Below are 24247 nucleotides of genomic sequence, written 5' to 3' on the forward strand. Positions count from 1 at the left end.
ATTTTAACTTCTCATTATTTTGAATCATCCCCTAGTCCTCTTGAAATACAAAAACTGTATTACAACATCATTCTGTCTTGCCTTAATACACCCATATTCCTACAAAAGAAAGGATAAAGGTTTGACATGAGATCAAGCTCGACCACAAAAACATGAAAGATCAGGGCAGGAGCTACAAGGAGAATGGGCTCAAGAAAATGCTTTTTTCAGCAAATGGACTAGGAAGTATTGTTGAAAATTAAAAGTGACAAAGGAGGAAGCAATAACTAACACCATGTTCAACTTTTAAGCAAAAAGAATTCTAAACAAACAAAATCAGAGGGACACCGAATCCAAATTGAAAAGAACTGTAAAAACAGTGTGTGTTGCATCAGCTGGGCCTGCGCAGACAACTTAGTCGGGACGGTACTCAGGACACCCTAGGGGCACGATAGCACTTGATGGACACTTTGATGATGATGGTTACAAATAATTTAAAAAATAAATTCCTGATAAGAAATACTTTTTGAAGGTTCTTTAATTTGACACAATGCTTTGGGCATTTCTTGGGTTATAATGTCTGGGTGTAGTAGAAAGCCAGACACTAACTTTCAGTTTGAGCAGATTAACTCTTCCCATCAGGTAACAGAATTCTCAGAAGTCTTTGAAAGTGGCATCATGAAATCGGTCCATCCTGACTAATTCAGAAGTATATGCTGATGCTTTCTCATATAGATGCCTTTGGAAAATCACCCAACAATATAGATTAGTAAAAAAAAAAAAAAAAAAAAAAAAGCTCTAAGGATACCAAATGGAAGAATGTACGCATTGGAGAAAAATTATTAGTAGTAGATTCAATTTCATATCAAAGTACCTGATGGTCTCTGATTAGATGACTGATTCATTCATGCTGTAAACATTTATTCTTTATTTATTATTAGGAGGTTGGCACTCTGACAGTCAACAAAAATACATTTACTCCTAACTTTGATGAGTAGACTTTCAGTTGGAGACAAGTACATAGATAAATTAAAATGCAAGGTAACAAGAAAATCAACTGGATCATGTTTGAAATCCATACGAATTACATGAAAGTGAAGTAATTAATTTTCTCTCATGAGATCAGAAAGGGATCCAAAAGGGATCAGAAAGACCCATAAGCACAGGGCTGAACTGAATATCAGTAAGTTACTTATATGCTATTTACATGACCTTAAGATAATAAAAATACGTTAAAACTGAAGTCAGACTCTTATACCCACCTCATTCATATATAAGATAGTTCAAAGAAGTACAGTCAATAACCACATGGGGAAAATGCTATTTGTATAATTATATAAAGCGAAGTGTTGCATTATTTTCCAACCTGCTATTGTAAGGTAATAACTAGCATCCCAAGGTGTGAGAACCCATCATGGCATCACGCCCTTAGAAAGTTAACACAAGAAAGTGCTACAAAGAGTGTTATTTCACATGTGCTCTGTGACTAACTCTGTTTGTGGAATGAACTGAGCCGTGGTCATAGGTCACAGTCAGCCAGCCAAGAGAATGTTTCCAGAGTGTAATTGTTCTGGGCATCAAGGCACTTTACAGCATGTTCCCACTGCTTTGGGATAGTCTGTGGCCAGGAGACTGCTGAGAAAATATTATTCACCCAAATTAGACTGGACTAGTCAACCGCCTGGTTATACATCTCCATGTCAGCCCAAGCCATGTGGGCAACCAAACTTACCAGATGTTTCTAATTTCTCTACCTTCTGAACTACATGATGCTTTTTTTTTTTTTCCTGGCTTTGAAACATTTCAAACAAAGGACTTTCTGTAATGGTTCAAAACTTACAAAATTAAAATCCTGGTTAATATCAGAATAAGAGTCCTGGCCCTTCTGCCACATCCACACTGAGGAGTTTCCCTGCTTGCTACACACTCCTTGTGAGATTTTCTCAGCAGAGGTTTTGGCTCTGGGAACCTCATTCACTATCTGGAGATTTCCATCTGGCTAACAAATAGAAAAACATCATTAAATTCTACATGTCCTCTACATGTTACCTAAGTAACACATTAAGGCCTTATGTTAAAAATGATCAAGTCACACCTTTCAAACCAGCAACTGAATTCCTAGAAAATTACCCAAAGATTTTCATATGTGTTCGCAAGAAGTATACACAAGGATATTCATTGCAGCAGGTTTATGAGACTGGGAACCGAGAAATTACCTAAGCAGGGGATTGATGGAATATTTTACACTATAAGAACTAATATTCAATCCTTAACATAACTGGGCATCTTTTTATATATGATAATACAAAATTCTCAAAATAATTGTTATGAGAAAAAATAAGATGAAGAACTAGGCCAATATGCATATATATGTAAATATTAACACAGTATATTCTATGTAACTTCACATTTTTTATTATGCTTTGTATAACTTTCTTTTCTAAAAGTTTTTATTTTAATTCAAGTTAGCATCCAATGTGACAGTAGTTTGAGGTGTAAATATAGAGAGCCAGCAGTTCTGTACAGGACTTAGTGCTCATCACAAGAAATGCACTCTTCTCTCCCCATCACTGATTTCACCCATCGCCCACTATCTTTACTCCGTAACCACCAGGTTTTTTAAATAGGTAAGAGTGTGTTTCTTGCAGTGTCTCTCTCTTTGTCTCCCTTTGCTCTTTTGTTTTGTTTCTTAAAGTCCACATATTAGTGAAATCACATCATATTTGTCTTTCTCTGACATTTTGCTTGGGCTTATACTCTTCAGCTCCACCCATGTTGTTGCAAACAGCAACATTTCATTGTTTTATGGCTGAATAATATTCTAGTATGTGTGTGTGTGTGTGTATGAATGTACATATGTGCATATGTATATATGAAGATGTATCTTTATTCATTCATCAATCAGTGGATACTTGGGCTCCTTTCTTATCTTGGCTAATGTAGCTAATGCCACTAAAGGCATCAGGTTTCACATATCCTTTGGATTGCTTTTGTATTCTTTGGGTAACTACCCAGTAGTGTTGTTGCTGAATCCTAGGGTAGTTCTATTTTTAACTTTTTGAGGATCCTCCAAACTGTTTTCCACAATGGCTATACCTGTTTGCATACCACCAACACTGCAACGGGTTCCTTTTTCTCCATAGCCTCGCTAACATCTGTTGTTTCTTATGTTGTTGATTTCAGCCATTCTGACGAGTGTGAGGTGATACTTCATTGTGCTTTTGATTTGCATTTCCCTGATGATGAGTGCGAGTGAATATCTTTTCATGTGTCTGTCGGCTATCTAGATGACTTCTTTAGAAAAATATCACTCACATCCTCTGCCCATTTTTTTTAATTGGCTCATTTGTTTTTCAGGTGGTGAGTTATAGAAGTTCTTTATATATTTTGGATACTAACCCTTTATCAGATTCTTCATTTGCAAATATCTTATCCCATTCAGTAGGTTGCCATTTAGTTCTGGTGATAGTTTTTGCTGTGCAGAAGCTTTGTATTTTGATGCAGTCCCAATAATATGTATTTGCTTCTGTTTCCCTTGCCTCAGGAGACATATCTAGAAAAATATCGCTATGGCCAATGTCAGAGAAGTTACTGCCTATGTTCTCTTCTAGGATTTTTATAGTTTCAGGTTTCACATTTAGGTCTTTAATCAGTTCTGAATTTTGTTGTGTGTATGTTGTAAGAAAGTGATCCAGTCTCACTTTTTTGCATGTTGCAGTCCAGTCTTCCCAACACCATTTTTTGAACCGCCTGGCTTTTCCCTACTGGATATTCTCTCCTTTGTTGAAGATTAATTGACCATATAGTTATGGGTTCATTTCTGGGTTTTCTATTCTGGTCTGCTGATCTATGCGTCTGTTTTTGTGCTGGTACCATACTGTTTTGATCAGTACAGTTTCGTAATATACCTGGAGGTTTGGAATTGTGATCTCTCCAGATTAGCTTTTGTTTTTCAGGATTGCTTTGGCTATTCAGGGTGTTTTATGGTTCCATATAAACTTTAGGATTGTTTGCTCTAAGTTCTGTGAAAAATGCTGCTGGTATTTTGCTAGGGATTGCATTAAGTATGTAGATTGCTTTGGGTAGTACAGACATTTTAACAGTATTTGTTCTGCCGATTAATGAGACTGGAATGTCTTTCCGTCTCTTTGTATTATCTTCAGTTTCTTTCATCAGTGTTTTGTGATTTTCAGAATACAGATCTTTCACCTCTTTGGTTAGGTTTATTCATAGGTATCTTGTTATTTTTGATGCAGTTGTAAATGGAATTGTTTTCTGAATTTCTCTTTCTGCTGCTTCATCCTTGATGTATGGAGATGCAACAGATTTCTCTCACTTGATTTTGCATCCTGGGACTTTACTGAATTCATTGATCTGTTCTAGCAGTTTTTTGATGGGATCCCTCAGGTTTTCTATATATATCATGTCTTCCGTAAGTAGTAGAACTTTAATTTCTTCCTTGGCAATCTGGATGCCTTTTATTTCTTTTTTGTTGTTTGATTGCTGTGGCTAAGACTTCTGGTACTATGTTGAATAAAAGTTGTGAGAGTGGGCATCCTTCTTTTGCTCTTGACCTTAGGGGAAAAACTGAGAGCTGGTGATTAAGGATGATGTCAGCTGTGGGTTTTTCATATACAGCCTTTACTATGTTGACATTTGTTCCCTCTAAACCTATGTTGTTGAGGCTTTTTATCAGGAATGGATGTTATTCTTTATCAAATGCTTTTTCTGCATCTATTGAAATGATCATTTATTTTTTAACCTTTCTCTCATTGATGTGATATATCACATTGATTGGTTTACAAATATTGAATCGCATTTGCAACCTGGGAATAAGTCTCACTTGATCATGGTGAATGATTTTTTTAATGTATTTTTGGATTTGGTTTACTAGTATTTTGTTGAGGATTTTTGCATCTATGTCCACCAGAGATACTGGTCTGTAGATCTCCATTTTTGTGATTTTTTTTTTAAGATTTTATTTATATTTGACAAACAGAGACCACAAGTAGGCAGAGAGGCAGGCAGAGAGAGAGGAGGAAGCAGGCTCGCTGCTGAGCAGAGACCCCGATGCAGGGACCCTGAGATCATGACCTGAGCTGAAGGCAGGGACTCAACCCACTGCGCCACACAGGAACCCAGTAGTGTTTTTTTCTCGTTTTGGTATCAAGGTAATGCTGGCCTGATAGAATGAATTTGGAAATTTTCCTTCCTGTTCTATTTTTTTGGAATAGTTTGAGAAGAATAAATAATAACTCCTTAAATTTTTGATGGAATTCACCTGTGAAGCTGTCTGGTCCTGGACTTCTGTTTGTTGGGAGTTGTTAATTACTGATTCAATTTCTTTATTGGTTATCACTCTGAATTTTCTGTTCCTTCCTGTTTCAGGTTTGGTAGTTTACAGGTTTCTAGGAACTTTGCCACTTCTAGGTTGTCCAATTTGTTGGCCTACAGTTTTTCATAATATTCTCTTATAATTGTTCATGGTGTTGGTTGTTGTTTCTCTGCTCTCATTTGTGGTTTTATTTGAGTCCTTTCTCTTTTTTTCCTTGATAAGTCTGGCTAGAGGTTTACCAATTTTATTGATTTTTTTTTTCAAGGAACCAGAGTCTGGTTTCATTGATCTGTTCTATTGTTTTTTTGTTTTTGTTTTTGTTTTTAGTTTCTGTATCATTTATTTCTACTCCAATCTTTATTATTTCTTTCATTCTGCTGATTTTAGGTTTTGTTTGTTGTTCTTTTTCTAGCTTGTTTAGGTATAAGGTTAAGCTATTTACTTGAGTTTTTTTGTTTTGTTTTGTTTTGCTTTGCTTTGCTTCTTGAGATAGGCCTGTATGACTATAAACTTCCCTCTTAGAACTGCTTTTGCTGTATTTCAAAGATTTTGAACTTTTGCATTTTCATTTTCATTTGTCTCCATGATTCTTTTTATTTCCTTTTTCCTTTCTTGGTTGACCTTTCGTTGTTTGGTAGCATGTTATTTAACTTCCATGTATGTGTGCTCTTTCCAGATTGTTTCTTGTGGTGAACTTCAAGTTTCATTAGGGTCAGAAAAGATGCATGGTATGACTTTGGGTTTTTTGAAGATTTTTCCCCCCCAAGTTTTTATTTAAATTCCAGTTAGTTAGCATACAGTGTAATATTAGTTTCAGGTGTAGAATTTAGTGATTCATCACTTACAAAAAACACCCAGTGCTCATCACAAGTGCCTCCTTAACATCCACCACTTATTTAATCCATCCCCACCCCACTTCCCCCCAAGTAAGCATGGTATGACTTTGATCTTTTTTAATTTGTTGAGACTTGTTTTGTGGCCTATTACGTGATCTCTTCCAGAGAGTGCTCCATGGGCACTTGAAAGAATTTGTATTCTGATGTTTTAGGATGGAATGTTCTGAATACATCTGTTAAGTCCATCTGGTCCAGTGTGTCATTCAAAGCCAGTTTCCTTATTCATTTTCTGGATGATCTGTCTGTCCATTGATGTAAGTGGGGTGTTAAAGGCCCCTACTACCACTGCATCACTGCTGTTTATTATTAAGTATTCCATGTACTTGGGTGCTCCATTGTGGAATGCATTTACAACTGCTGTATCTTCTTGTTGGATTGGCCCCTTAATGATTACATAGTGTTTTTCTTTGTCTATTGTTACAGTCTTTGTTTTAAAAGTTTATTTTGTCTGATGTACCTGCTGCTGCCCCAGCTTTCTCTTGACATCCCTTTGCGTGATAAACATTTCTCCATCCCCTCATTTTCAATCTGCAGGAGTCCTTAGGTCTAAAATGAGTTTCTTGTAGGCAGTTACAGATGGGTCTTGTTTTTTAGCCCCTCTGTCATCCTATATTTTATCTTTAGAGCATTTTATCTTTAGAGCATTTTATTCAAAGGAATTATTAACAGATATGTATTTATTGTCATTTTATTACTTTTGTAATTTTTTCTGAAGATTCTGAAGATTGTTTCTGAAGAGTCTTGTCTTTCTCCCTTTCTATGGTTTGCTGGTTTTCTCTGGAGATATATTTGCATTTCTTTGCTTTTTTCTTTGCATATTTATTAGTGGTGTTTGATTTGTGGTTACCGTTTGGCTTGTATATAACATCTTCTGCATATAGCAGTCTACGTTACACTGATGGTTGATTAACTTTGAACCCATTCTTTACTTCTCTCCCCCCCCCCATATTTTAAGTTTTTTAAGTTCTGATTTTACTGCCTTTTATTTTGTGAGTCCCTTGACTTATAATTTATAAAAATATTCATTTCTACTGCTTTTGTGTGTCCTGCCTTCATACTGTCACTCCTCATCTCTCCTTTCCGCTCATCGAATTCCCTATAATATTTCTAGCAGAGCTCATTTACTAGTCATAAACTTGTTTAGTTTTTGTTTGTCTTTATCTCTCCTTCTGTTCTAAATGATAACCCAGCTGGATAGAGTATTCTTGGCTGTAGATTTTTTCTGTTCAGCACTTTGAATATATCAGGCCTCTCCCTTCTGTCTTAGAAAATTTCATTGAAATTCTACTGATACAGCTTTATAGGGTTTCCCTTGTGTATTACTGTCTTCTTTTTTCTTGCTGCTTTTAAATTTTTTTATTTATTGCTATATTTTGACAGTTTAATTACAGTATGCCTTGACGCAGATTTACTTTTTGTTGATTGTTGGGGGCATTCTCTGTGCCTTCTGGATCTGGATATGTGTTTTCTTTCCCAGATTAGGAAAGTTTGCAGCTAATATTTCTCCTCCCTTTGTCCTCTCTTCCTCTTTTGGTACTCCTATAATATGAATGCTACTATGTTTGATAGAAACACCGAGTTCCTGAAGCCTAGTCTCATTCTGCATAACTCTTTTCTCTCTTTTTTGTTCAGCTTGATTACTTTCCATTGCTCCGTCTTCTAGGTCCTTAATTCGTTCTTCTTTTTTTTTTTTTAAGATTTTTATTTATTTATTTGACAGATCACAAGTAGGCAGAGAGGCAGGCAGAGAGAGAGAGAGTAGGAAGCATAGGAAGCAGGCTCCCCACTGAGCAGAGAGCCCAATGCGGGGCTCGATCCCAGGACCCCGGGATCATGACCCGAGCCCAAGGCAGAGGCTTTAACCCACTGAGCCACCCAGGTGCCCCATTAATTCATTCTTCTGCTTGCAACCTGCTGTTCATTCTGACAAGCATGTTTCTTATTTCGTGTATTGAGCCCTCTGTCTCTGCTCTGTTATTCTTAACTCTGATAAGGGTCTCACTGATGTCTTCTACTCCTTTCTCAAGTCTAGTATCTTTATGATCATTACTTTAAATTCTCATCATGTGTGTTAATTATATCTGTTTCACTTAGGTCTCTTGCCATGGTCTTGTCCTGTTCATTTATTTGGGACAAATTCCCCCATCTTCTCATTTTTCTATGACTCTGTGCCTGCTTTTCTGTGTTAGGAAAGTCAGCTACATCTCCTATTCTTGGGGAAAATGGCCTTATGAAGAAGAGGTCTTTAGTGCCCCGCCATATAGTGTCCCCAGGGCCTGTTGCTTCAGGAAGTGTCTCCAATGTGTGCTTCACATGCTCTGCTGCTGTGTTCCAGCATTTTATCCTTCAGTCTCTACACAGGCTCTTTTTGCCTGTTGTGGCAGTGTTTGGTCCCTTGTCTGTGGCAAGTTTTAACTATGTGTGCCCTGGTCTGCTTATGTTTACACTGGCCTCTGGAACGAAGGCCCTCAAAACTCTCAGGTCAGGAAATGCAGTGTGGGCAGGGGTTTGGACCTGTGTAGTCAAGGAGGGACTCAGCCATGCTGGGACAGAAGTGTAGACTGGGAAGGATGGTTCCACTGGAGCACAGGGGCAGGGCTTGATGTGAGCAAGGTAGCTACCCAATGTTGGAACTGTGCTGGTTCCCAAAGGCGGCTCTGTGTTTAAGCTGAGGGTGAAGGAGGAAATGGTGCCTACCAGTTCCTTTGTCCTTAGAGGGTCCCTCCAGGAAGGCTGCTCTCTGGGACATGTTCTGAGATGAGCAAATAACCTCCCTTAGGTTAGGCACATCTCAGATGACCACTGTTTCCATGCTGTATGTCCACAGATTGTTTGCTTTCCTTCTCTCCAAGAGCACTGCAATGTCCCCCAGCTCTTCCTAAGCCAGGCTGCTGACCTTTAGAACTCTAGCAGTTAAGCCCTTTGGTTGCAAGAACTCCCAAAGCTTCGGCCCCTCACTTCCCAAGCCACTTGCTATGGGGATTCGTTTTCCTCCTGCGCTGCGTTGCGCTGCATTCGTGTGTCTCGTGCCCTTTCTGGCAACCACAGTTCCAACCCCACCATCCTGGCGTGATCCTTTTCTCTCCCGTACTGCATTTCCACGCTTCTTACCTTCTTCAATGTGGCCTCTTCTCTACCACTAGTTGTCGAGTTTGTTTCACCCATCTTCAGGTGGATTTCCGGAGTATTTGGGATGACTTGATAGTTCTCTAGTTGTATGCATGGGATGAGGCGATTCTACGGTCCTCCTACTCCACCGCCTCCTACTCTACCACCATCTGTATAACTTTTTAACGTTAATTTGTTGCCATGTGCAAGTATTATTTATTCAAAAATTGATCATGTTTGGTGAAAATAAAGTAAAATCAAAATTTAAAAATGAGGCCCTGAGGAAAATACATGCAAGAAATCATTGGGAAGGGACGTGGCGGAAAGAGGGAGAAAAGAAAGAAAAGAAAATGATGAGAGCTCCAGTTTCCAAAACCATGGGAAGATCCCTTTCTTGGGTTGGCCCGTCTCAGCTCTGACTCTGTTCAACCACTCATGAGTAGCAGCCAGCACTTGACTGCAGACTTTCCTCTTCTGTGAACGGCCTTGCCCTGTCCCCTCACCTGGTCTTCAGCGACTCCTCTAAGCAGTTCATTTTCCTTCTTCCTGAGATTTTCTTTCAAGGCTTTGGATAGGAGCATTTTCTAGAGCTTAGTGGCGAGTCCTCAATATTTCAGATGGTTCCTTGATGACATATTTCACTAATGTCTTATTTATAGGTGATTCACACAATTATACCTTCAACATTTGTCTACCTTCTGTCATTTGTCTCTTGTCTTCCCTTTCTCTTTTTCACCTCTTTCCCTTCCAGCATGTACCCATTCTGAGTGCCTACGATTTCCACCGATTGTTGTTTAGACCCCAAACTTACTATTCCCTAAACTCTCCTGCTTTCATGGTTTACATATGTTCATGCAACACCTTCAAAATTAAATGTCAAATTCCTCAAAGCTAGGAAGATTTTTACAGTTGTCTTAGTATCCATCCCTTCTTTCTATGCTTCCTCCTGCCAAGAGCAGTAAACTGTATTAAATTCTTACCCAGTAAATTCTTAATGAATATTGTATTTTTATAAATAAACCATTCCCTCCTCATATAACCACCAGATTTAATATATAGTTTAGCATGTATAATAGGATATATAAAAATTTTATTTATGATTTATTGATTTATAATCTAAATTGTTTCACAATGAATTTGAAGCAGGCTGTTAGAATCATGTGTTTCATGTCTTCTTTCTCACTAGACTAAGCTTTTTTTTTTTTTTTTAAGATTTTTTATTTTTTATATAAGATAGACAGCATGGGGGGAGGCAGGGAGAGGGTGAGTGGCAGGCAGTGGGAGAGAGAGAAACAGACTCTTTTCTGAGCAAGGAGCACGATGCAGGTCTTGACCTGAGCCGAAGGCACACGCTTAACCAACTGAGCCACCCAGGCACCCCTAGACTAAGCTTTTTGAGGCTAGGGCCCATGTGTTATTGTTTTTGTATTGCTAGGGAATAACTCCCATTAGGAGTTTATAATGTTCTTTGTTAAAAGAGTAAATATAAGAAAAAATGTATATGACCAGAAGTATTTTCAAAAAATGTTTTAACTTTTAGTAAATTAATCCTAAGAAATGGTCTGCATTCATATAAGATAAAAAAAAAAATAAACCTGTCACTATTATAGAAAATTCAAATATGCAGTAAATGTAAACTTATTTCCTATTACTCCACTGTTGGTATTATGAGTCTATAAAGCAGGCTGGAAAGTTCAACTTGAGTCTCTTTTAAGGTTCCCCCAATTCTCCACGGTTGTGTTGGGGTTTAAGAAGAGTAAAGGATTTTGTAGGGTTAAGGACTAGGGGAAAGAAGAAACTAATATGGCCCTGAAGTCAATTCTCATGCAAACGTTACCACTGAGAAAGCCAAAAAGGATTATGATCCTAAGGTACAGCTTCCTTACCATTCTTGAAACACAGGAGTGTGTCCACAAAGGTTCCCATTCCCCATCTGCTAAAAGTCCCAGGAGTTACTTCCTTGATAGCATTTCATCAGACCCCATCCCCTCAAGGCCACTGCCAGGAAGCAGAGTGGAACCCGCAGATCTCTAGACTATCATGAACTTCCTTGGCTTTCTCTTCTCTGCCCAGTCTGTTCTTTCTAGTCTCAAGAAATTCTCCCTGCAAACACCCAGCCAAGATGCTTTCCTTTACATTCACATGACTTTATTTTACCAATTTCACAAATCCTTCCTCTCTAAGACGTTTTGGTTTCTGAAACAAAAGCCAGGTTTGCTGCCTCCACCTCGTCACATCTCCCACCCCTCCCCCAAGACAGTGAGTCCAGTAACAGATATTTACTCGAATAACAGAAGGAAAAGGAAAAATACAACATGAGGTTTTAAAAGTAAGTGGCCAAAAAAACAAAACCAAAAACAAAAACCCAAACAAAAAAAAACTTTAAAAGTTTAAAAAAATAATAATAATAATAAAATAAAAAGTAGGTTGCCATATCAGTGTGCTATCCCACTCTGTTTTTCTGATCTCTCTATCACCTGTCATTCTCATTGCAGTCGTGCATTATTTAACTCTTCTCAGAGCACTTTCCATCCCACAGATGGATCACGACAGCCTCCTGCAGTCTCCAGCTCATCTAGGTTTCTGTCACCCCTTTCCTCTGCAAAGCCTTTATGACACCTCTGCATAATCTGTTATCTGTTGCAGGAAGCATGCATTCTTCTACAAATCTGAAAATTTTGCATGTAAGTTATTTCAACCTAATTTATTTTCACCTAATTCCGAGCACTCAATCTCTCTTCCAAAAAACAAACAAAAACAGTCCTTTCATTGCTTCCCTAATGCTTATCGTACTCATTTCTGCTTCCGTGTTTTAGCCCACATTGTTTCCCTCATCTTAAATGTCTTTAACCATTTTGTCATCTTATGTAAATTCTATCCAACTTTTAGGACCAAGTTTAGATTCATTACCACAACCCACTCTTCCTCTACTTCTCTCACGCACCGTAAATTCGTTCTTTGTTCTTTGTTCCCTCCACTAACTTCAAGTACCCTGAAAACAGGAATATATCTTCTCACTTCCTTCATCATACCCACACCAGAACCTGACCCATAACAGAAGCAGATCAGCATTTGTGTGGAGAGATGATCATGTGAATCACTTACCAACGTGGCGCCTCCCAACCTGCACCTACTCCCACCGCGCCCAACACTCATACACACGCACTTCCTCCTCAAACTGGGGAGCAGTGAAGGAATTCTGTTCTTAGCCTCACAACAGGGTTGTTCCAGCAGAAATGCAGGAAGAACAAATGATAGAAAGCAATTCTTAGTTAATTACTTTAAAATTAAGTTTTAAAACCCACAAACAACAAAAAGTCAGAAAATCTACAATGTGCAACATAAAAATGCATGCTTTAACCAGTGTAAGGTGATGAAGAAATTAGCTTTCCCATTTAAGAAAAACTATTTTTTTCAAGTTTTTATTTACTTATTTGAGAGAGAGAAAGAGAGGCATGAGCGGGGGGGGGAGAAGGAGGCTCCCCTCTGAGTCACCCAGATGACCCTAAGAAGAAACTTAAAAAAATAAAAAATAATAGCTTAAGAAGCCTAAGTGAGTGTTTTAGGAGGGACTCCACTTCCTATTAGCCCCACTCTGAGTAGGTATAAATAGAATTTCTAGTATATTTGAGGACTATAAGCTTATTCTGTGTTCCTCATCTGTTGCCTTGGGGGGAAGCCTGCTATCAGGCTCCAAATAACAATGGCATGAGAGGACAGAGGTGATTTCACGCACACTTGGGAGTTCAAGAAGTACGAAGAGCCTTAAGTTAAACGAGTGAGTGAAACATCTTCTCTTTTAAAGAGGACAGGCAGAAAGGAAGTAAATCCACTAAGTATATTGCAAAACTATTAAATGAAATTTTTGCCTCCAGATCGACTGGAAGTTCAAAATAAAGTTTAGTTTGAATTACAAAAAAAAATACACAGTTACATTACACATCCAAATTTATTGCCTGAGAAATATCATACTCACTATATTTTTTGACTAAGCGACTAGTTCATTTATTAATAGATTCATAATAAAATAAAAGTTGGAGCTAGACTCAAAAGTTGAAGAAAAAATTTCTAAATGGCCCTAAATCCATTTTAAGAAACCTATTGAAATAGTCATAAAATTTGGGGCACGTGTGTGGCTCAGTCAGCTGAGCACCCACCTCGGTGGTTCTGGCTCAGCTCATGATCCCGGGGTCATGGGATCGAGCCCACAGGAGACCCACACTCAGCGTCGGTCGGCCTGTCCCTCTCCCGCTGCCCCTCCGCATCCCCCATTTGCACTCTCTTTCTCTCTCTCTCTCTCTCTCTCAAATAAATAAAATCTTTTTTAAAAATTCATAAATTGTAAATAATAATGTAATTTCATAGATCAGGAATAACTTACTCAAAATACAATGCTTATTAATAAAGTTCAATTTCATACCTATAAATATAACATTCAGATGAGAAAAAGAAAATATATGTGATTGTATAACATAAGCTGGATTATTGTGTACTGGATCGTATCTTTAGGGCATTTGTCAATTTTCTTACACAGGCCAGGAGGCATAGAACACAGGCAGATGAGAAGACAATGATTTCAAGGCCACAGATCACAAATTTACTATCTTGAGTCTTCACAAAGCTACTAATCACCACCAATCACAAAGCTTTTGAACTACGTAGTCTTTAGGTAATCAATTAGGAAACAGCCACAGGACTGTTGAAGAAGGGTGTAGACTGTTGTAAAGGTTTCAAACCTGCAAAGCGTGTTCAGATATGCCCTAAACAAAGAGACTACTTTGCTTCTACCTGTAATTTTTCTCCTGATTTTACCAACATCATTCTGTCAACTCAGAACACTAAAACCACGATGATGGGGAAATATCAGTCATTTGTTTCCTTCTTACATTCTGATTTATTAACCCAGAGCACGGCTGGATGATTAACTACTCGTCTTACTTCAAAATGTTCCAGTTGTGTCCTCACCGCCAGAATTTTTTTTTATTTTTGATTTATAACTTTCCTGGCAAGCATATTATTAACTTTACATCTCTGTAGTTAACGGCCAAATGTGAACAATAAGTTATTCAACGGATCGGCTTCCCTGTTCTGAGTAAGCCTCATTTTCAGTTGGTGAGGAAACATTCCGTGGAAAGTGCTAACTGGTAGTAGGAAAATACTCCGTATTTTTAAATTAAGAATCCAAACTCATATCCAGGTCAATAATTAAATGTTCTAAGCCTGGTTGAGGTAAATTTTCATTTAAAATATTTTTGAGAATGTTTTCAATATCACTGAATAGTATTTAGAATCCATTTTTTCCCCAAAGATTGTATTTATTTATTGGACAGAGACACAGCGCAGGGAGAGAAGGGGAGGGAAGCAGGCTCCCTGCTGAGCAGGGCGCCCCATGCGGGGCTCGACCCCTGAACCCTAGGATCATGACCTGAGCCCAAGACAGATGCTTAACGACTGAGGCACCCAAGCGCCCCTATTTTTAAGTGTCAATTTAAAGTCAGTAAAAAAGAAAAACAAAAATTAAGTTACTCTTTTTAAACATTTTACTTATTCACTTGGCAGAGAAAGAGCCCGAGCAGGGGATGGGAGAGGGAGCAGCCGGGCCTGGGGCAGCGGGAGGCCCGCGGGGCGGCACCGGACCGGGTCACCCCTAAGCCCGAGGCAGACGCGCCACCGACGGAGCCCCCGGGCGCTGCCGGAACCCGGCTGTGACGCCGCGCCTCGAAGGGGCCGCTGGGCGCCCCATGCAGCCGTCGGAAGCCGATCCGTCGGTCTCCGCACAGCGACGGCCGTGGGGGCCTGAGGCCCCACAGGAGCCCGAGCGCGGCAGCGGCCGGAGAGCGCTGCCCCCGCGGACGGCCTCGCCTCGCGCCGGCCCCGACGACGCGGACGGACGCCCGCAGCCCGCTCCGGGAGCTGCTGCGGACGCTCGGGGGACGGTCCGGCAGCGCGGCCGCAGGTGCTGCGGTGCGACGGGGGAAGCGGGGCAGCCGGGGGGGTTCCGGGACTCGGGGCCAGGCGGGCCGGGGCTGACGCGGGGTCAGTCTGCGGACGCGGCACCGCCTGGGCTGCGGGACGTCGTGGCCCCGCAGCTGGACGCTCGGCTCAGCCGCTGCTGGACGTCGCGGCCCCGCAGCTGGACGCTCGGCTCAGCGCTGCTGGACGTCGCGGCCCCGCAGCTGGACGTCGCGGCCCCGCAGCTGGACGCTCGGCTCAGCCGCTGCTGGACGTCGCGGCCCCGCAGCTGGACGTCGTGGCCCCGCAGCTGGACGCTCGGTTCAGCCACTGCTGGACGTCGCGGCCCCGCAGCTGGACGTCGCGGCCCCGCAGCTGGACGTCGCGGCCCCGCAGCTGGACGCTCGGCCCCGCAGCTGGACGTCGCGGCCCGGCCGCTGCTGGAAGCGTGAGAAGGAAACACGTCTTCCTTCCGTGGTGTTCCAGGCGCACGAACGTCCGGCCGAGCCCCGGGGCAGCAGCGGAGTCCCGAGAAGGGAAGATGCTCCGCGTCGATTCCGGAGACTTGAGAACCTCGAGTGCAGGCTCAGTGGGCTCAGCCTCTGCCTTGGCTCAGGTCAGGGTCTCAGGGTCCCAGGTCGAGCCCCGCACCGGGCTCTTTGCTCAGCGGGGAGCCTGCTCCCCTCTCTCTGCCTCTGCGACCTCTGTCCCTCCGTCGTATCAGACTGACTGTCCCTGGAAGGGGCTGCGGACATTTCTGTAGCTGCGTGAGAACGAGTGCCCCGGAGAGAAAGACGCGCTGGTGCCCAGCGGCCTCCTCCGCAGGCCGCGGCCGCTCGCCGGACACGCCACGGGCTCTCTGGGACCCCCGAAGTGGCCAGGAATCCCGAAGTGCAGAGGCCGCTGGCGGCGCTCAGTTGTCGGAGGTCAGATGCAGGTGGTCACCGTCACTGGCGCCGTGGCAGAGAGGCATCCCGGGCGCTGACCCAGAGACAACGATCGGGAGGACCAGTAGGCCGGGTTCCTAAGAGCAAACCAGCTAGGCAGTAACAAAGGAGGTTTTCAAGATGATGGATATGTACGAGATGGACAGGTGGACAGGTGGACAGGTAGGTAGGTAGGCAGACAGACACAGACAGACAGACAGATGACACACAAATTCAAAAGAGATCTAGAATGGACTAGTGGAAGAACGGCATCACCTGGCCGGATGAAAACAGCCTCTCTCACCTACATTCCACGCTGAGCCAGCTCTTAAGAAAGAGCTCATCAGTGAAGAGGTCCTATCTCCCTAAGAAAAGACCCTAAAATACCAAAGCAATTCATGGCAGCGATTCCTTCCCCAAAGTGACCTAGGGTCATTTATCAAATAACCTTGCATTAAAGAAAAGGGAATCGGGATTTTTTGAGGGCTACTTAATTCAAGATCTAAGTGGACTCTGGTAACAGAGACCACAATACAACACCCTACACCAGGTAAGATGGGAAATCAAGAATAATATTGTATTCCTGGTGGAATGACAGAATTTAGAGTCAACCTCAAAGACAAAAAACTACAGGGATGGTGTTTCCCATTAAGAATCCACCTAAGCCCCCAGTCTGGCCATAAGAGAATCAGACGGAGCAAGGCAGATGACAGCGTACTCCATAATTTAATTAAGTACTAGGCCCAATTTCAGCTTTTTTGCCTTTTCAGCTATGTGTGTGTGTGTGTGTGTGTGTGTGTGTGTGTGTGTGGTATTTTTATGGATCAACATGGCCTCCAGTATGTGGTATGGAGCATTGATCTAGTGGATACCTGACAAGGTATCAAAAGCAGTTCTCACACACCGGAAATGAACCGCTACACATTTTCTGTATCACCCAGGGGTATGTTTAATCACCTCTCTTCTGTCATTGCATAGTCCGAAGACATCCTGATTATCTATACATTCCATAGAGCACAAGATATTGATGATAACATGATAAACAGAACTGATAAGTAAAAAGTGAGAAGCTCTCTGAATTTCCTACTAACATACACAAGCTCCTAAAATGAGCTACAGATAGTACAAAGATACTATAAGGTCCTGATATGCTTCATCCTTTTCCTCTTCTGTTTTCCACTCTACCAGTTCTATTTAGTAAATATTTTCATAATAAATCCCTGGCTTCTTCTGGGTAACCAAACATAAGACACAGGGCCTTAGATGGTTTTACATACAAAGGCCCATGTTGAGAACACTTTGGGGGAGATTAAGCAAATAAAAAAGAGAAAATAATCAGGAATTTTTTTCAAGTGATATGGGAAATAAATGTAATAAAATGCCTTGATAAAATGTATAGTTGTCATAGAAATCCCACCTAAAAAGCAAAATATAAAGTATATCTATAAAAACCTAGACTAAAATTTTGGTCATATGATAGGTTTGGGAAGGGAACTGAGGGATTAGAGAGTTTACTACAGGGCTTGTCTTGTTAGAGGGAATATATAGATACTAATAAATTCAATTAATCAATAAGAGTAAATAAACATGAGTAGGACTTTTAGGATAAACGCAATCACCATAAAAAATGGAAAGTATTGCTTCTAGCATGCAGAAGAAAACTCTAACAATCCAATAGAAAGCAAAAGTAGAGAAAAAAATAACAAAAGTATAAAACATGAAAAATATAAAATAAAGTGAAAGAACTAATGTAACAGTAACTTGAATAAATTTAAATAAATTAAACACCAAGTGTGGTGAAAAAATGATACTATTATGCTGAAAATAAATAAAGGAAAAACTAATTAACTAATTAAACACTCATAAAAGAAAAAATTTTCAGGTTAGATTATAAAATAAAACCTCACTACATGTGGCTATAAAAGACTGTCTTAAAAGGCATAGAAAGTAGAAAATAAAACAGAATCCAAAAAAAAAAAAAAACCTGTGGCAGTAATGTTACTATTGGATAACTGAGAATTTAAGGCTATAAAAGTCATAAAGAGGGGCGCCTGGGTGGCTCAGTGGGTTAAGCCTCTGCCTTCGGCTCAGGTCATGATCTCAGGGTCCTGGGATCGAGCCCCGCATCGGGCTCTCTGCTCAGCGGGGAGCCTGCTCCCCCCCACCCTCTCTGCCTGCCTCTCTGCCTACTTGTGATCTCTGTCTGTCAAATAAATAAATAAAATCTTTTTAAAAATAAATAAATAAATAAAAGTCATAAAGAAAAATGGACATAATATCCTTATAAAAGAAACAATAAAGCATATACACTGACCAAAACCGTGGTATATATGTATTTTATAAATACTGACTCAAATTATGCCAAGAAACAATAAACACAACTGCAGGAAGACACAGAAAAATCGACAGTTAAAAAGACTGTAGTACAACTTTCCCAGAAATTGTAGATCAAACAGATTAAAATAGGAGGAGAAATACAGAAAACCTGAATAGTACAATTATATATAAAATACCCAAGCTCTAGGGGCACCAGTCAGTTAAGCGCCCAACTGTTGGTTTGACTGAACTCAGGTCATGAATTTGGGTTTGTGGGACTGAGCCCCATGTCAGGCTCTATGCGAAGCACAGCAGCTGCTTAATACTGTCTCCCCCCTCTCTGCCCCTCCCACCCTGCTCTCTCTCTCTCTCTCTTTCTCTCGCTCTCTATTTCTCTATCCAAAATAAATAAATAAATCTTTAAACAATACATGGGAGCACCTGGGTGGCCTGGTCCTTTAAGCCTCTGCCATTGGCTCATGTCATGATCTCTGGTCCTGGGATCCAGCCCCAAGTCAGGTTCCCTGCTCGACAGACAGTCTGCTTCCCTCTCCCTCTGACATTCCCTCTGGTCGTGCTCTCACTCACTTGCTCTCTTTCTCTCTCAAACAAATAAAAACTCTTAAAAAAATAAAAATTAATAAAAATTTTAAAAATACATAAAACCTTACATGCAAAAAGCAGAGATTTTCTTTTTATTTCATTTTCTTTTCAAATATCCATAACTGTATGAAAATACAGCAGATGCTGGGCTACAAAGAAATTCTCTCAATAATTCCAAAGGATCAGCATCATACAGAATTTCTTTTTCCATAATGCAAGATAATTATATATTAAGAACCAATATAGTTTAAAAATAAATTCAGCTCAAGAAATTGGAAACAGAACAACAGAAAATTCAGAAAAAGAATATAACATAGAAAAGGGTAAAAGCAACAAAGAAGATAGTTCTTTGAGAAGCATTTTAATAATACAAAATTCTGATAAGACTGATAAGAATAAAAAGGGACCTGACACAAATAAAATACAAAATGAAAAAGGGAACTATAGAAAAAGACTTTTTTGAATCATAAAGAAAGGAGTTTTTGGATCAGCTATATGCTAATAAATTTTAAAAACTAAAGGAAATACCTAATTCCTAAGAGTATTAAATGCCAAGTTGCACAAACTGAAATAGAGAATTTGAAGAAAAGAACGAATACTAAAGAAATTCAAGTGGTCGTCCAAAAAAATGAAGAGTCAAAGTCTACAAAGTGACAGTTTTTCTCTTCCAAAACTAATATTTTTCATACTTTTTAAAAAAAAATTCCTTTTAGTATTTTCTAGGATTTTCAGTACTTTTTAAATATTATCAATAATGGCAAACTCGCGGTCTTTTCCCCTGTGTTAAAGGTAACGTATGGAGTGTTTCTCCAGTACCGTGTGCCTCCCAGCAGGAAATGTACAGATAATGACAAACAAGAGCAGAGCCAGAAATCCATCTGGGGGAAATCCTTCTAATCATCATATTTGGAAAATTATAAGCCAAGGATCCAGCTCTCCCCAATGACTAGACAAAATCGGTAATATACCAATAGGGCAATTAATATGGTTATAAAGGCACTACACACTTTCCTGTTTGGAGGATTTTGTGAAATAGGATTTATCAGAATTTCTGGGTTTGTAAGGCCAATACCTATAGCTGCACCAGCAACTGTGGGTTCATCTGTATGCAAAGTTCCCCGTATTTCAACTGTCCATACAAAATGTTTTTGGTTTATCGTGCAGAAAACTAAATTACCTTTCTATTTTCCCTACACATGGAATATCTTATAAGATTGTCTATGCTTGAAGAGGTGACTAAGAGGTATATAGCAACTTCTAGTTCTAGCTCTGACATGTAAAGAGCTTGAAAACATCATTCCTACCCTTTTAATAAATGCAACAAATTAAAAATTAATGACTTTTCTTTTTTAAAAAAATTATTTATTTGACAGAGAGAGCAAGAGAACACAATTGGTGGAGAGGCAGAGGGAGAGAAAGAACCAGGATCCGCGCTGAGCAGGGAGCCCAATGAGGGGCTGGATCCTAGGACCCTGGGAACACAACCCGAGGTCATGATCTCACGGATCCTGGGACTGAGCCCTGCACAGACCTCCATGCTCTGCCCTCAGCAAGGAGCTTGAAAGAGGTTCCCTCTGTCCCCCGCCCCCCAGCTCATGTGCATGCATGTTCTCTCTCTCTCTCTCTCTGAAAATCAGTCAATAAATAAATCTTTAAGAAGAATTTCTTAAGGAAACCCAAAGACAACAGAAGAGATAACAACAAAAACACTGGGATAATATGAAGCCCGTGACACCTACAGCAACAGTAAACGTAAACTGAGCCCAACTCCCATGTTTTTATGATTAACCTAAAAAACCTACGAAAGGCCTTTGTTTACCTTGTTTCTATTACCTGATACATTATATCCCGCTTTGAACAAAAAACTTATACTAAAAGATACAAAAAAAAAAAACAATGGGCTGAAGACAGAAAGCAAGTATTAGAACCAGAATTAGATACAACAGATTATCAGACAGGGAACATAAAATCACTAGGAGTAATATGTTAAGAGCACTAAAGGAAAAAGTAGGCAACATACAAGGACAAAGAGACTGTGTATGTGTCATGTTCCCGAATGAGAAGACTCATTAGTGTTCATTCTTCTCAATTCAATCTATAGATTCAATATAATCTCAATCAAAATACCTGCAACCTACTTTATAGATACTGACCAACCGTTTCTAAAGCTTATATGGAAAGTCAAAAGTCCCAAAATGGCCAACACAATTCTGAGGAACAAAGTTCTTCAGTTCTGACTTCAATAATTCCTACAAATTTATTGTAATCAAGACAATATGGAATGAGTGCAGGAGAAGACACATACATAGTTCAAAGAGAGAGAACAGACGGCCCAGAAGTAGATCCACACATATATAGTGACTAATCTTTAACAAAGATTTTTAACAAAGAAGCAAGGGCAATTTAATGGAGAAAGACTAGTCTTTTCAATAGTACTGGAACCGGAAGTCCATATGCAAAACCAAAAAAAAAAAAAAAAGAATCTAGACAAAGACCTTACACTTTTCATAAAATTACGTCAAAATGAATCATAGACCTAATGTAAAATGCAACACTACATATTTCATAGAAGATAATAGAAGAAAATCGAGGTGACCTTGAGTTTGCCAGTAAGTGGCACAGACATAACACAAAAAGCACAATTCATGAAAAATAAAATTAATAAGTGGGAGTTTACTAAAATGAAAAACTTCCTTTCTGTGATAGACGCTGTTAACAGACTGAAAAGACAAGCCAGTTTAGGAGAAAATCTTTGCCAAATATGTATCTGACAGAGACTTAAGTATCTAACATATACAAGGAATTCTTAAAACTCAATAATAAGAAAATAAATGCAATTTTAAAATGGGTAACAGATCTAAACAGACACCTCACCAAAGAAGATATACAGATGGCAAATGTGCCTTTGAAAAGATTCATAAAATCACTTGTCATCAGGTATTTATAAATTAAAACAATGAAATACCAGTATGCTTCTATTAGAATGGCTAACATCTAAAAAACTGACATTACCATATGTTGACAAAGGCGTGAAGCAGCAATTGTTTTGCTGGTGGGGATGCTAAATGGTATGGCCACTTGGGAAAGCCGTTTGGCAGTTTCTTAGAAAGCTAAACGTAGTCAGACCATATGATCTAACAACTACAATCCTAGATATCTATTCAATCGATTTGAAACTGTTTGTCTAACAAAAACACACTCACAAATGTTTACAGCAACTTATTCATAATCACCAAAGAGTGGGAGCAACTAAGATGTCCTTCAAAAGATCAACAAATAAACTGCCATGCACCCACATAATGGAATATTATTCAAGATAAGAAGAAGTAAGTTGTCAAGCCAGGAAAGAGATGAAGGAATTTTAAATGCATGTTGGTAAGTGAAAGACGCCAGTCTGGGAAACGGCACACTGAGTGGTCCACTCGGGAAAGACAACACTGTCGACACAATAAAATATCAGTGGTGACCCAGGGGGCGAAGGGGGGGTAGAGTGGTGGAGCCCTGGAATTTCTGGGGCCGCGCGACTATTCGATGTAACACCTTAATGGTGAGTACACAATATTGTGCTTTGCCGAAACCCACAGAACTTTACAACACAAAGAGTGAAATTTTGCATGCAATTTTTTAAAATTGGTTCAGGGAATCCCAGGAAGGAATGTCGATGCTGACAAGAGAATCTGCTTTACAAATACCAGAAACAACCTCAGGGAAGAGGGCAGGGAAAGGTGCTGACTGAAGCAGCTCTGGAAATGAGTCGAGTCTGGAAGCACTGAAGGCCGGAGAATGGCTCAGGAGCGCTGCACTTTCCCATAACTTGTGTCCCATGGGGGTGCGGCTTCACACTGCTGACGCTGAGATACATCTTGATGGAACTGAGTGACTAAGAAGGTGGATGATGGGCGGTGGTAGCAGGTTCTTCCCGCTGGGAATGAAAACCTACTGGTGAGCAACAGGAGGCCAGAGTGATGGCTGGGGTAACGGATTCCAGTTGGAGACACACTAGCAACTTACATTTAATCTCATATAATACAGATGGCTGCCTGTGAACATGTTTGTAGATGTGCGCAGTTGCACGGCTTCGTATGCTCCTTCTACTTCCTTTTTCTGTCCGTTGACAGCAATATGGGTAACAGCCCGCCAGGAGCAGCAAACACACAGCAAGCGGCCCCAGTTACTAACAGCATCCTCCAATAAAACGAGCCGGGATCTCTGAGGACTGGCGGGTTCGAAGACCGGGGCAGGAAATACATGATACATCCAGAGCATATTTAATATTAGAAAGTAAAGAAGTGCTAAAAAACAAACAAAACAACCCTACATTTGTGGCCTGTAGGTTAAAGGACCCCAGGATCTAACAGAGAGAGCTCCAAAGGCAGAAAAACTTGAGTAACTACATGAAATATACAATAAATACCTATGAGTTCACACTGCTATAAATCAATGATTGAATAAATAAATAGTTGGAAAAGGAGAGAACTCTCTTAGGCGCAAGATCCAAATCATGTATGTGGATACTGTGTTCTCAAGAGAGGGAGTGCCCCTCCCCCCTCTGCACACAGTGGGCTGCACACAGGAGCCTCCTTCCAGGGTAAGTATGGAAAGAACGAAAAAGGAGTAACTTTACAGCGAAGAAACCTGACAGACACCACCTCACTCAGGTGATCAAGGTCCCAACAGAGACGAATCATGTTAGAAGTATGGACCCTTGACCTGAAGTTGTACAAGACATTTTCCCTTTGTGGTCCTCCTCCCCAAAACCGTGGCCCCAATCTATGTATGAGAAAAACATTGGACAAATGCCAGTAGAGGGGCACCCCATAAAATACTTGACCTGTACCCCTCAAAACTGTCAAGGTCATCAAAAAGAAGGAGAGTTTAAGAGACTGTCATAGCCAAGGAGAGCCTGAAGTAACTTGAGACGTATAAATGTACTGTGCTATCCTAGATGGGATCTTGAAACACAAGAGGGCATCAGGTAAAAACTGTAAATATCTGAATAATCTGTGAACCTTAGTAAATAATAATATACTGGGTTTGGGTCATTAACTATGAGAAAGGTACCACACCGATATATGCTAATAATGTGGGGCACCTGGGCGGCTTAGTGGGTTAAGCATCTGCCTTCAGCTCGG

This window comes from Mustela nigripes, chromosome 3 (assembly GCF_022355385.1).
Source record: "Mustela nigripes isolate SB6536 chromosome 3, MUSNIG.SB6536, whole genome shotgun sequence".
NCBI lineage: Eukaryota > Metazoa > Chordata > Mammalia > Carnivora > Mustelidae > Mustela > Mustela nigripes.